Source organism: Chaetodon auriga (assembly GCF_051107435.1).
Source record: "Chaetodon auriga isolate fChaAug3 chromosome 23 unlocalized genomic scaffold, fChaAug3.hap1 SUPER_23_unloc_1, whole genome shotgun sequence".
NCBI lineage: Eukaryota > Metazoa > Chordata > Actinopteri > Chaetodontiformes > Chaetodontidae > Chaetodon > Chaetodon auriga.
Genome location: NW_027481911.1, coordinates 222,710 through 235,306, shown reverse-complemented (window position 1 = coordinate 235,306; position 12,597 = coordinate 222,710). Strand labels below are relative to the sequence as shown.

The 12,597-nt window shown below is 43.2% G+C and overlaps 2 protein-coding genes across 2 annotated transcripts in view; both read left to right on the top strand.

Moving 5' to 3' along the window:
* Window positions 1-10,626, top strand: part of LOC143317620 (uncharacterized) — a 176,513-nt gene extending 165,887 nt beyond the window's left edge. Inside the window, exon 9 of the mRNA XM_076725717.1 lies at window positions 10,551-10,626. The gene's annotated coding sequence lies outside the window, so the exon portion shown is untranslated. The remainder of the gene's footprint in view (window positions 1-10,550) is intronic.
* Window positions 1-12,597, top strand: part of LOC143317615 (uncharacterized) — a 238,911-nt gene that overhangs the window by 201,711 nt on the left and 24,603 nt on the right. The window lies entirely within an intron of this gene.

Here is a 12,597-nt window from a genome sequence, read left to right as displayed (position 1 = left end):
AAAAAGAGAGACAGAAGAGACCTTTTGGATTTCCTGTTTGTTGTTTTGCAGAAATGCTGGTAGAGATGGAAAACAGACTCTTTGCTGGAGGTTCAGATGAGAAAGGGAAGATTCTTTCACTTTACTACACGGCTCTATTAAATGTTGTACTCTGGTTGTAATCAAGCAGTTTATTTGCTGTGTTGTTTTGCTTTGGTTAGGAGTGCTGGGGAAGTCATGGCAGCTAGTCTGGCACAAGGTGGACCTTGCCCGAACTTCATGCTTCAGATATCTCTGCTCTGTGTCTGCCAGTGATGTAACAGATCTTGAACTGTCGCAGCTTATCGAGAGGGTAAATACAATTTGATCAAAGTCAGTAATTGTATTAACATCATTATGATATGGCGCGCACAGTTACTGTTTTGATTTGTTGCCTGCAGAGAACAATGATACAATGACGCTTAATTTCACTTGACGCCTGATCTGTTTTCAGATGACCAGCGCTGGTAATGACATCATCAGTGACCTGACTGACGACGTTGTTACCTGCGGATACACTGGAATCGTGTCTGCGGGAAAAAAAAGACAGCATGAGAAGGTATTTTGGTTTTGATTAAGGCAAGGATATATTTTACAAGAATTTGTGATTTGAATTATGTTTTTTTTTTTTTGGTCACATGGATTACAAGTAACATGGCATTGGTCTCATGCAAAGCTGTGTTGTTAAACTTCTTTACATGTGAGCAAACAATAACAATTTTACCGAAATGTTACGAAAGTGACCATGCCCATGTGGATGATGGACATGGTCCAGTGGACCAGGACTTTGGAACACAGGTCCTTATATGGATGAGATTTTACTGGAGGATTAGTGGTGTTGCTGGGTTTGAGGTTTGGAGACCACATTTCAACTCAGTGTTGAATTCACTTTGATTTTACTAGTTTCCAAGCGTTTTCACACAGATGTTTTAAGGTGTGACAGATTTTTCAAGAGGCTTTGTACTCTGACTCACAACTGGACAGTGCTACGGTTCGCTTCTTTTGGTTTTCCATGCCACTAAAGTGCCACCCTTCGTTGGCTTATACAATAACCTGATGTACTTTGTCCATCACTGACATCAGCAGGCCAATCCGTTTCACTGTATGCTTGTACACTCAGGTTCTCATCACTTTTCCTGTAGCACAACTCTTTGTTAATTGTGCCTTTGAGATACATCAGTACAGCTTAACTGTACTCCATTGCTGTTCGGTAGGTTCAGTAAAGTACTTTGACAATTTGCTTACAATGCAGCTCAAATCAGATCTGGTACACACAATCAAACAGATGAGGCTTCCGACTGCCTCTCTGTATCTTGTGTCATCATTCATCAGTGCTGCATCATCCGCAGTTTTGTGCTGTTTTCTGCATCAGCACTCTGATACTAGTCAAGTTAGCTGTAGGAGAAAATGTCTCCTCATCATCTACACCCATCTTTTGACTGTATCCCTGAGCAACATATCGGGCCTTGCATTTCTCAGATCCATCAAGATTGTTTTTAATAGCATACACCCATCTACCCCCCACTGCTTTCTTTCTGGACTTGATCAGTCTCGTCATCAGACACATATTTAGACATTCTACAATCTGTGTATCTGTCTGGCATCCTTCTCTCTCTCGAAGGGTAACACCTAAGCTCAGGCCCACACTTGACCTCTACTGGCTGTGGTTGGTGGTGGCTCACTTCAGGATTATGTTCTAGTGAGACATGGTGATCTGGGGCCTCATTTATAAAACATTGCGTAGAATCCATACTAAAAGTGTGCGTATGTCCAAAAGCTGAAAATGGCGTACGCCAAAAAATATTCGGATTTATAAAACGTGCGTACTCACACCTGCACGCAATTTTCCCTTTATAAATCACACTCCACCTGGAAGATTGCGCAGGTGGATTCACCTCACATCCCGCCTCCGACACACCCACATTTTACCATGAATGGTCAATGCAAAGTACCTCATGAATGTCTTTGCATATAAATATGCCTGCTGATCAATGGCATTTTACGTTCGATCATGGCAGAGAAAAGAAAAAGAAATTTTACGGAGACTGAAATCGAGGTGCTTGTGGGTGAGGTGGAGGCCAGAAAGGACATTTTGTTTGGTGGTCACAGTAGTGGCGTCACGAATACAATAAAAAAAAAAAAAAAAAAAAAAAAAAAAAAAGAGTGGCGGCACATTGTCACCGCAGTGAATAGTTCCAGTGCCACAGAGCGATGTGTGGCAGAAATTACAGATCCCTACACTACTGTGCGTCAGGATGAATGAGTCATGTGCTGACCCAGGCCACCGTGCCACTACATTCGTCAAGATCATGTCCGAGGTACAAATAATTTGTACATTGAGTGAATGCACATTTTTTCGATTCACATAAGCAAATTCATTTTCACTCTGAGCCCTTATAGCAATGTGAGTGCAGTCAATTGCGTCGATTATATTTGGGAAATCGGACATTGCTGCAAATATCCCAGACCTAAGGACACAATTTAACTGAATTATATCATACCCAAAAGGGGCTTTAGACAGACAATGTAACATTATATAATATTAATCATATCAAACACTTACCTGTCGGCTAATTCCCGCTGAAAGGAGCCAGTCGCCAGAAACCCCAGAGTGGTCAGCACCTGGATATGCACCGGGATGGCGCGGTTCCGGCGGGTGGGTCTATCTAACACTGGGCCCAGTTCAGCACATAGATCCAAGAGCACCACTCTAGGGAATCTAAATTGGCTTATTAGCCAGTCATCATCATGGGCCAGCAAATCTCCGTGGTCCCTAAAACTTCTCTCCATCCTGATCCTACCATTTGCGTGATCTTCCAGCAGTGCCAGCGCATCCATTGTGCAGCATTACGCACGAGTGTCACCGCACTATTTATATGCTTACTCAGCTAATTGAATGATTGTTACACACCTTGTCAGAATTACTACTAATCCATCAGTGCCATCCACCGCTCTGTATCATTTGAAGATGGAAGTATGATATATGAACATTGTGCATACAGTAGTAGGCCTAACGGCTCATTAAAGGAACACATCTATAACACTGCAGACTTGGGTGTTTATGATTACGCGGCTCTATAAGTCTGATATGTGATGACATTAAATGTATGAGATCAATCTGGCTTCAGTTCACCACCTCACCATCTGCACCGCCAGTTCCCCCTGTCTCCAAAATATTCGTACGCAAGCATCAAAGTTGGCGTACCGGTGCACACATTCTCACGCTAAGTTTATTTTTATAAATCACAACCTTTGCGTAGGAAGTTGCGTACGCAACTTTCAAACCCCGTTTTGTGCGTAAGCAAGTTTTATAAATGAGGCCCCTGGCCCTTTAAGGTCATCTCATGTGTTTTCATCCCATTATCTTGAACCTACATGAATGTCTTTCATGGCCTAGAGTCGTAAGGATAACATGACTGGTGAGAGCCACTTCTCCACTTCTCATAACAAAAAGGCAGGTGGCACTCTGGTTGTTGACAGTCTTGTCTCCTCTGTTTGTGATGTCTCTTGCATTTAGATACGCGCTTCACACAACACACCCTCATACAGGTTGTTTATCACATGTCCAGAACAAGATATGGTATGCCCAGGCCTTGGGAACTGACCAATTATATTCTGTAACGTATATCTGATTATTGTACTGGGTTTGGTCAAACCCAACATGATAAATGTGAACTTTTGTCTGACGACTATGCTCATTCTGGCGGAGATCCTACGGGAGCTCTGTCAGTCTGAGACCAGCGCTGTATTACTTTATATGTGACCTCAATAAATACTTTGACTGTGAACTGAAGATTGCTTCGGACCGTTCTTGGGCTTTCAACAAGAACCGGGCTAACAGACTGAGGATCTGAAAGAGTCGCAGGGATGCACTTGTCGCTGCGCTCCTCCTCCAAGTGAGCGGTTTGGAGACTGTTACAGGCCTGTATGGAGAAACGCTCGAGATCCCGTGAAACATTGGAGCCATAAAAGCAGAAGACAGGGAGAAAATAATAATTTGGGTCCCGTAAGCGTACTGACTATTACACCAGAACACTTATCCGCTTTGACAGCCATTGCTCTTTAATGATCACTCATTTGTTGTTGTGTTGTTGTTTACTGTCATGTTTAAATGAATATTTTTGCTACAAAGGAAAACGTCTTGAAGTCTTGTTCACATACGACTGACATAGAAAGGGTTACAAAAAAGTGAAAAACACAAAGGCACTGTCTTTTCTTCAACTCATTTATTTGAGAAACGAAAGGTTTGAACATTGAAAAGCTGCTGCAGGAAAAGGGCAGACATAAAATACTGCATGTGAAACATTCCTTAATGATATATGGATAACTGTAATCACCAGACATGAGGATGAACAAATCATTTAAACAGCTACAAGAACAAACAAACAAATAAATAAATGAAGGAGTGAAAGAATAAATAAATAAGTAAATGCTAAAGACAGAGAGAAAGGGGGGCAGGTGCCACGGAATGCATTTCATTCTCGCAGAGACACGTCCAAACTATTCCCAAAAAGGGCCGTGTGGCTGCAGGTTTTTTCCTCGGACCGATCAAGAGCACGCAGTCTGACCAATCAGCTGTCTGAAGACTGGGATCAGCTGATGAAATGAGTCAAGTCTGTTGTGCTGCTGCTCGGCTCGAAAGAAAACCTTCGGCCATTCGGCCCTTTGTGGAATAGAACAAAAAAAAAAAAAAAAACTTTACTTCTGCTAACAATAGTCGTTGGGTTCCATTGATTGCATTTCCATTTGATTTGAGGTCAAAATCACTGCTTTTTAATGGTTTGTAAGTGTAGGACTAATGGTTGTTGTTACTTCCTAAGGTGGGTGCAATGACTTGTTTTGTCCACTAGATGGAGACAAGTGACTACGGACACAACAGTTTATCTGTGTTGAAGTCTCGGACCCACTGCTAAAGAACAATGAGATACTCCTTTAACACCTCGAGCTTTGACCTTTGTCCCTGTCTCTCTCTCTCTCTCTCTCTCTCTCTCTCTCTCTCTCTCTCTCTCTCTCTCTCTCTCTCGCTGTCCGTGTTTGTGTCCACGGCCGGTCAACTTGAGTGTTGATCGGGTGTTGTACAGCCAAAGTAATTTTACTATTGTTGTAGTGTTTCAGTGAGCAACGCACAGACAGCAAGATTGTCTAACCTGTGTTTGTGTCTTTGCAGCAGTGACTGCCACTGCTGCTTTGTGCTTGTTGAAACTCACTTGAGTTTTTAATTTCTTTTATTGGGTTTAAGTGCGAGGTTTTATTCAATGATTTTAGTGTATTTATACATATATCTTTTATTATTTATATTTTTTAGTATATTCTTAATTCGTTTTACATTTTACCAAAGATTGTAGCTTGTTTTAGGGTTGTGAGGCTTGTTTTTGTGTAAGTACATTTTAAAACTGGCTGATTCATACAGAGGTGGCCTTGTGCTTTACTGTGTAAAAGGTGGCTGTGTGATTTGACTTATTTGTTCCCTTGTGTGTTCTTTTATATTTTAGTGTGCTTTGTTTGCAGTGTTTTATTTTAATGCCAACCTAAAAGTGTGTCACCTTTGTATGTTTCCTTTTTTTTAGTCAAGCCCTCCACCTTCCTATTTTTTTTCTGGGTTCTTCATCTTGGTATGTTTTTAATTATTTAAAAATCACTGAAGCCGAGACACTGAACAATCTTCCTTCAGTTTTATGTTCTTTTATATCATATTGACTTGATCAGTCTCGTCATCAGACACATATTTAGACATTCTACAATCTGTGTATCTGTCTGGCATCCTTCTCTCTCTCGAAGGGTAACACCTGGGCTCAGGCTCACACTTGACCTCTACTGGCTGTGGTTGGTGGCGGCTCACTCCAGGCTGGTGGCTCACTTCAGGATTATGTTCTAGTGAGACATGGTGATCTGGACTTTTGGACTTGTACTGAACAAAGTCATCTACAGGTGTTAAGTTAGTCTGTGTCTGCTGCCCTATACCTGTTTTAGCCACAAATTTTACCACCCTGCACTTCTGCACTTTCTTAGTGTCAGGAAAGTAGACAATGTATTCTGGACTGTTTTTGTCATACCCGATGAAAACACCCTTTTCACACCTTGGATCTAATTTTCTTTTGTCTTGTTTTTAAGCAAAACACTCAAACCCAAACCTCTGGGTTCTGGGCAGGTTCGGCTGTCTGCCTGTCAGTGCTTGGATTGGTGTCTGCTTTGTGCGTTTATTAAAACATCTGTTCCTCTCCACAGCAGCAGTCTGGACTGCATAAGTCCACAGTTGTTTTGTCAGATTACTTTCAATCAACATGCACCGTGCCATATCAAGAAGTGTGCGCCAATTGCGCTCAGCAGTGCCATTCTGGTGAGGAGAGTAAGGTGCTGATGTCTCATGTCTAATCCCATGTTTAATGAGTAGAGCCTGGTAACCTTTTCCTGTGTATTCAGTACCTTGCGAGACCTGAAACACTTGATCTTGCCGTATGGGGCTGTGTCAGCTAGAAACTTCTCTGTAGCTTTTTAAGAAATACACAAACACTGTACTGGAAAAGTCATCAGTGAATGAAAGTGCATATCTGTGACCATCTCTGGACTCTGGGTGGATCGGTCCTGCCAAATCTGTGCGTACTAGCTCTGGAGGTGTTTTAGCTCTCGTATCAGGGTCTCTGTTTCTGGTTTGGAAAAATTTCCCAGAGTGCACACTTAACAATGTGGAGGTTTGTTTGTTGGACCTTTAAATTTAATGCCATCAACAACACTTTGTAACCTCTGAATGTCATCATAGTTGCAGTGCCGCAGAATCTCATGCCATGTCTGCATATCAAAACATCCCCTGCTTTGGTCATCACATTCATCATCATCATTATTTACTGTGTGAAAATAATATGATCTGTGATGTACCTGAATGTGTGTCGTACCGTCTCTGTGGATCAGAACGTCCTTCCCTTTCTTGAAGATCACGGTGGCTCCGCTGGCAGTGGCTGCTTTCACCGAGAAAATGTCTTGTGGATAGGATGGGATGTACAGAGCTGCCTCAGCGTGGTGTTCAGATGTCTGCCTCTGCTGTCAATCAGACAGACCTCTGTATCGCCGCAGTGCTCTGCCACCCCCTTGCACCTCGTGCCCTCAGCCAGCTCCACGCAGTGTGTATCGGCCTGGAACTCCTCATCAAACCTGTTGAACTTGGCGAGATCTGTGATCATATGCGATGTTGCCCCTCAACGTGAGGGGTCTGATGGTCGACCCATCAGACCCCTCACGTTGACACCTGCTGCGTCGTCTCGGCCTCTGCGCTGTTTCCTTCTGCAGACTGTGACTGCGCCACAACTCTCGCTGGCAGGTTCTGGCCAGGTGTCCCTTCAGGCCGCATTAGAAGCACACCAGGTCTGCTGCTGCCCTCTCTGCTCCTCGGTCACCTGCGCTGGCAGGTCTCCCTCTCATCACGTTGTCATCAGTTGCCGCAGCCTGCATCTTCTCTGTCCTCGTAGCTGCATAGCTTTGTTTTAAACTCGGCAAAAGATACGGTCTCAGCACGCTGTGTAATATGGACTGCAAATGGTTTGAAGGACTCAGGCAGCCCCTTCAGAACCATAGCTACCAGTAGTCCATCACTTATTCAGTCACACTTTCGCTGTCTGAATTTTGAAGTGATGTCGGTTCTGTATAAAGATTGATTATGTGTGGCTTTCCTTTACCTTGGTAATAGTCCCTTTAAATCTTCAGAGCTTCTCGGCTGTCGTCTGCCACCTCTTGCATCACCAGTGATAGACTTTCTTGGCTGCATCCACTAGATGCTCCTCTGCGTCTTCCGTTTCGGTGTCATTGAAAACAATGTTTTTCAGGCCCTGCAGACGAAGGTGGCCCAAATATTTTGTCTCCCATAGTTCGTAATTCTTTTCATCTCCGTCAAATAGGAGCCGAGACCAGCGGCTTGTGTCTGTGATTCTTCTGCTCATGGTGCTAACAGCATCTAATCATCACACACGGTGGAAACACGGCAAACTATCTCTGGATTACTCTGAGGAGTTAGAGAAAGAAGCACCGTGTACAAGGAGAAATGAATCGGAGACGCTCTGCTGTTTCCCAGGTCACCTACACACAACTGAACTCAGCTGCGGGTGCGAGACTTTTATTAAACACGCCCACAATGGATATCAGACAGCTGCAATCAATCAGTCCTCAATCAACTCAAACACTCAATAAACATAACATAACATTAAGTTAACCCATCATAAACACAAAATAATAAATGAACATTTAATAATTGGGAGCACGGACTCAACATATGCACATAGAAGTAATCACTCACTTAAAATTGGGGATTGGATTGCAAGTCATGTGTGCATGTACCTTTGCCTTTTTCCTCTCCAAAATCCTTAAAGGCCAAGCCCTTCCAATTCTGCTCAGTGACTGAGCGGATGGGGAGATTGTTGTCCTCAATTTGTTGTCGAGGGGGAACCCCGGCCTTCACAATGTCATCGACAGTGGATCTGTTTGATGTCCAGACTGTCTCCTTGTCCAGTGTCTCCTGTATTTGGGCTGCTTGAGGGGGGTTGCCTTTCCTGTAAATCTGCAAATGGAATGAGCTGTACCATGGAGTACAAAAAGGTGAGTGAGTAGCATAATAGCTATATATATATATATAGCAGAAAAGGTGTGCATGGAAAAAAAATGATGCAATTCAGCTGCCTCCATTAACAAGACATGCACAATGCTTCCACAGTATGTATTGACTCCACCGCCTAAGTTGGAGATCCCTCCACTTGTGGTAGTAAGGCCGGTAGTGTAGAAAACCAGCCTTTGTACATTGGTCTTTTAAAGGCGGGTCACCAGTCAGTGTTACAGGGAAGGCCCTGCAATAAGCATCCCAGTCCTGCAGGGATGCGGGTGTGTGTAGACTGTAGGAATTAGATGACTTGCTAATCTCAGGAATCAGTCTGTGAAATGTAAAAGTCTTTGATGGCCTTTGATCTCTAAGGTGAGAAGAGCATTCAATGGGGGAACAGGATGAAGGGGGAAGTTTTTAGGGTGCGATCCATTGTAACTGAGACAGGATGAGTGAACTCCCCCAAATTGTCATTGTTCTTGAAGGAAAGATTTTATCATTACCAGGTGCATGTGACAACCATTTGTCTTTTTGTTGAAAAGTATAAATGCCAAGACATTGTGGAGATCTGCAGAGAACACTCTGCATGGGTCTTCCCTCCATGCTGCATGTATTAAAGAGACCTGATTCATCACACCGAGTCTGTAATTCTTCTGAGAATTAGCAACTCTCAACCAGCAACAAGGAGAATTTCCCTTACAAGACCAATTCGACAGCAGTTCAACACAACAAATGAAACAAAAACAGCTGCAATGTGTCCTCGTCTGTTTAATTGCTATGAGTCAAATCAAAGCCTTGAAAGATTCATAGAGCATGCTTTTGATGTAGTAATACTGATTACTCACTTTGACTTCAGCCGTCGTAAATCTGATGCAGCGTTGGATAATGGGACCCCACCTTCTCCAAGGAAGAACTTGCCCTGGTCCGTCTTGTCTCCATCTTGCTGTTTAAGGGAAAACGGCCTGATGTTGTTGAAGTAGCATTCCAAAAACTCCAGAGAAACAAAGAAAAATTATGACCTTCTTTCCCTGTCAGTTGGTGCTCCAACAGCAGGATAACCTCACAGTAGTGTCTGAAAGATGTGACTGCAGTGTTGGGGATGTAATTGCCACTGATTAGTTTTTGGTGGATATAATCAACATCCCTCTGTGCAGCAGTAAGGACATCCTTCTTTTGAGACCTGTTGCAAAAGTCACTGAGGGAACACAGTGTAGAAAAGGTGTATTAGTCACTACATCAGTGCAAGTCACAGTGCAGTGGTAATAAGATCAGCATACCTCTCAGTTGGCTGAACTGTCGGGCACATTTGAGGAGTGTTGGTGACTATGAATCCTCGACTCTGAAGGTGAAGGCATAGGCTGACACAAGACGCTGGATCTTTGCAATACTCCTCGAGCTCTGAGAAGTCCCAAACTCTGCCCTCTCTGGCAAATAAGTTCTGGGAGGCAATTGCTCTGGATGCTTCTTGCTCCCTTTCCTCTTGTGTGTTGGTTTTCATACGCACCCTCTTCAGATGCGTTGGGCGGTGGCCTATGATGATTTGTAACCCTAAATGTCCGACCGACACATCACTATTTCCTCTGCCTGTTCCACTGTTATAATAAATAGCGGCGAAACTTGGTGGCCGTTATCCTGCTAATTTCTGTGTGGTGTGTGAGCGTGTCAACAGGTTGAAATGCCTGAAATGTCTAATTTCACATAAAAATGCATTAAGACACACAGAATATGCTTAAAATGTGGACTTTTTGAAGAGCTGACGGGGCCGCATCTTACCTTTCCATCTTCCAACTCCTGGAAAGTTTTAGCCCACCCTACACAGCATCACTTGTTGATCACGCACCCTCTTAGCCAACATGGGACATGGGACCAAGACTGGCGTGTTCAGCGCCCCCGAATTAGGGGGCGCACATTTATGCCATTGATGTGTTGTTGATATGTGTTTGTGTTTGTGTAGGTGTGAGTGCAGCTGCTTATGCACATTGGAGCAGGTCCCTGCTCACACAGGGACGACAAAGGATCCAAGGTAGGTGAAACAGTAGGTAAGAGTAAATTGTTTATTGATGAATGCATGTTTTTATTGTTGTTGTTTGTGAATAAACTAAATTGCTAGACAGAATAGTTGTGTTAGACATGGCGTATTATTTTTATTATTAGGAGATCAATGTAATTATCAAAACAACAGAGAATAAAAAGATTTGACAGGTGAGGAAATCAAACAAACCTGAAAAAGGGTGGGTCTCTTTGTCTGTCACGGCACATACAGCTGGTTAATCTAGTGTGTTTTCCTGATTTCTATCGTTCAGAAATCTCTTAGGAGCTGGCTCCAGAGGACTCGCTGAGTCTGTCCCAGCTGCCAAGCCTTATCATTTGTCTCCATCTACTGGTCAACAGTCCAAACTACAGCCTCAGTCTTTTGGCCGATCCTGCTTTTGCGGCTGAGCGTCTCTCTGTCATTCTCTCTCTCTGTCTGTCTGTATCTCCCTCTTTCTCCCTCCCTCTCTGTATGTGTAATTGAACAATAATGAGTGATAACTGTATGAATCGTATTTATTAAAAGTCACAATGTTTTTCATGAAAGTTAAATGAACTGTCAAGATGATATTGTGATTTGAAAGTAATAAAATCTAGATGAAATACCACTTCAGGCTTAGGTACAAAACACACAAAGACACGCACAAGCAAACAACAAACTGTGACAAATTTCAACTTAACAACTTTCTAAATTGATTAAGAACACACACTAATCACTGCAAAAGAACACGTCAACAACAACATGTTTTTTCTAAGAGTGTTATGAACAGAACTGTAATTGTGAACAATTTCCAATGAACAGTGAACATAAGCTATAAATCTAGATGCAATACCACTTCAGACTTGCTGGGTCTAAGGACAGAGGATGTCACACATTGTACAGACTGTAAAGCCCATTGGGGTGATGTAAATTGTGATTCTGGGCTATACAAATAACCCTGACTTGTTTTTCTTTTTCTTCTCCTCCTTCTTTTATGTCTTCAACATCGTGTAAGTTGTGGACTCTTTAGTCTGGTCTCAGTGATCATAGGGACTCTCCAGATCGGCTCTATCCTGCACAGCTTCCTCCTGCCTGACCAAACAAGAGTAAACTCTGCTGGGCAGAGCCAATCTGGAGAGTGCCTATGATCACTGAGACATACAAGCCTCCACGCCACGTCAAGGCAGAGTCCATGTGGAGGGTTTTTTTTTTTTTCTATTTTTTACCTTTGTTTGCTTTTGTTTTTTCTTTTGTTGGGGGGGGGCTTAAATGTATATAGACTATACAAAGATCAGAAATCTACACAGATTGGTTTGTCAGTTCTGTCTCTGAGAATCATCTTCTTGTCTCGTTCCTCTCGCTCCAGCTGAACTCTCAGGCGTTGCGCATTTTCACAACCAAATCCTGAGTGTGGTCTGTGCAGGTCCCCTCAGCGGCCACCAGAGGGGACGACGACAGGCAGGCAGACACAGACAGAGCGGTTAGGATGAGGCAACATGGGGGAGGTGGCGAATCAGAGGCAGGTTGAGGTCAAAGGTCAAATGGGAATAAGACTACCTTCAGGTTCGGTTCCAGGTCCAGATCCAGCTGCAGGGTCAGACAGGAGGCTGGGGAGACGAGGGAGGGTGGGTGGACGAGACAGCCGAGGACAGAGGACATCCGGAGCAGCCAGGAGTTTGTCTGCAAGAGAATGACAAAAGAGTAGCATGCAGCATCATCCCATCAACATTTTATAACTTGTATCGTTTTTCCAAATATATTTGTAACCCAATAAGGTCTTGGCTAAACTCGAGTTCAACTGAGTCAACAACCCGACAACGCCACCCTGCGAATACATCATGTTATTAATTATTACTTTGACCACACAGGTAAGATTCACAAAGAATTAACAGAGACGTGGTTTTGAGTTGATAAAAAGAGTTTTCTTTTGTTTTTAATCTCCTTCAGTGATGCAAAACATCACAAACAATATGACATAAAAGAACATAAA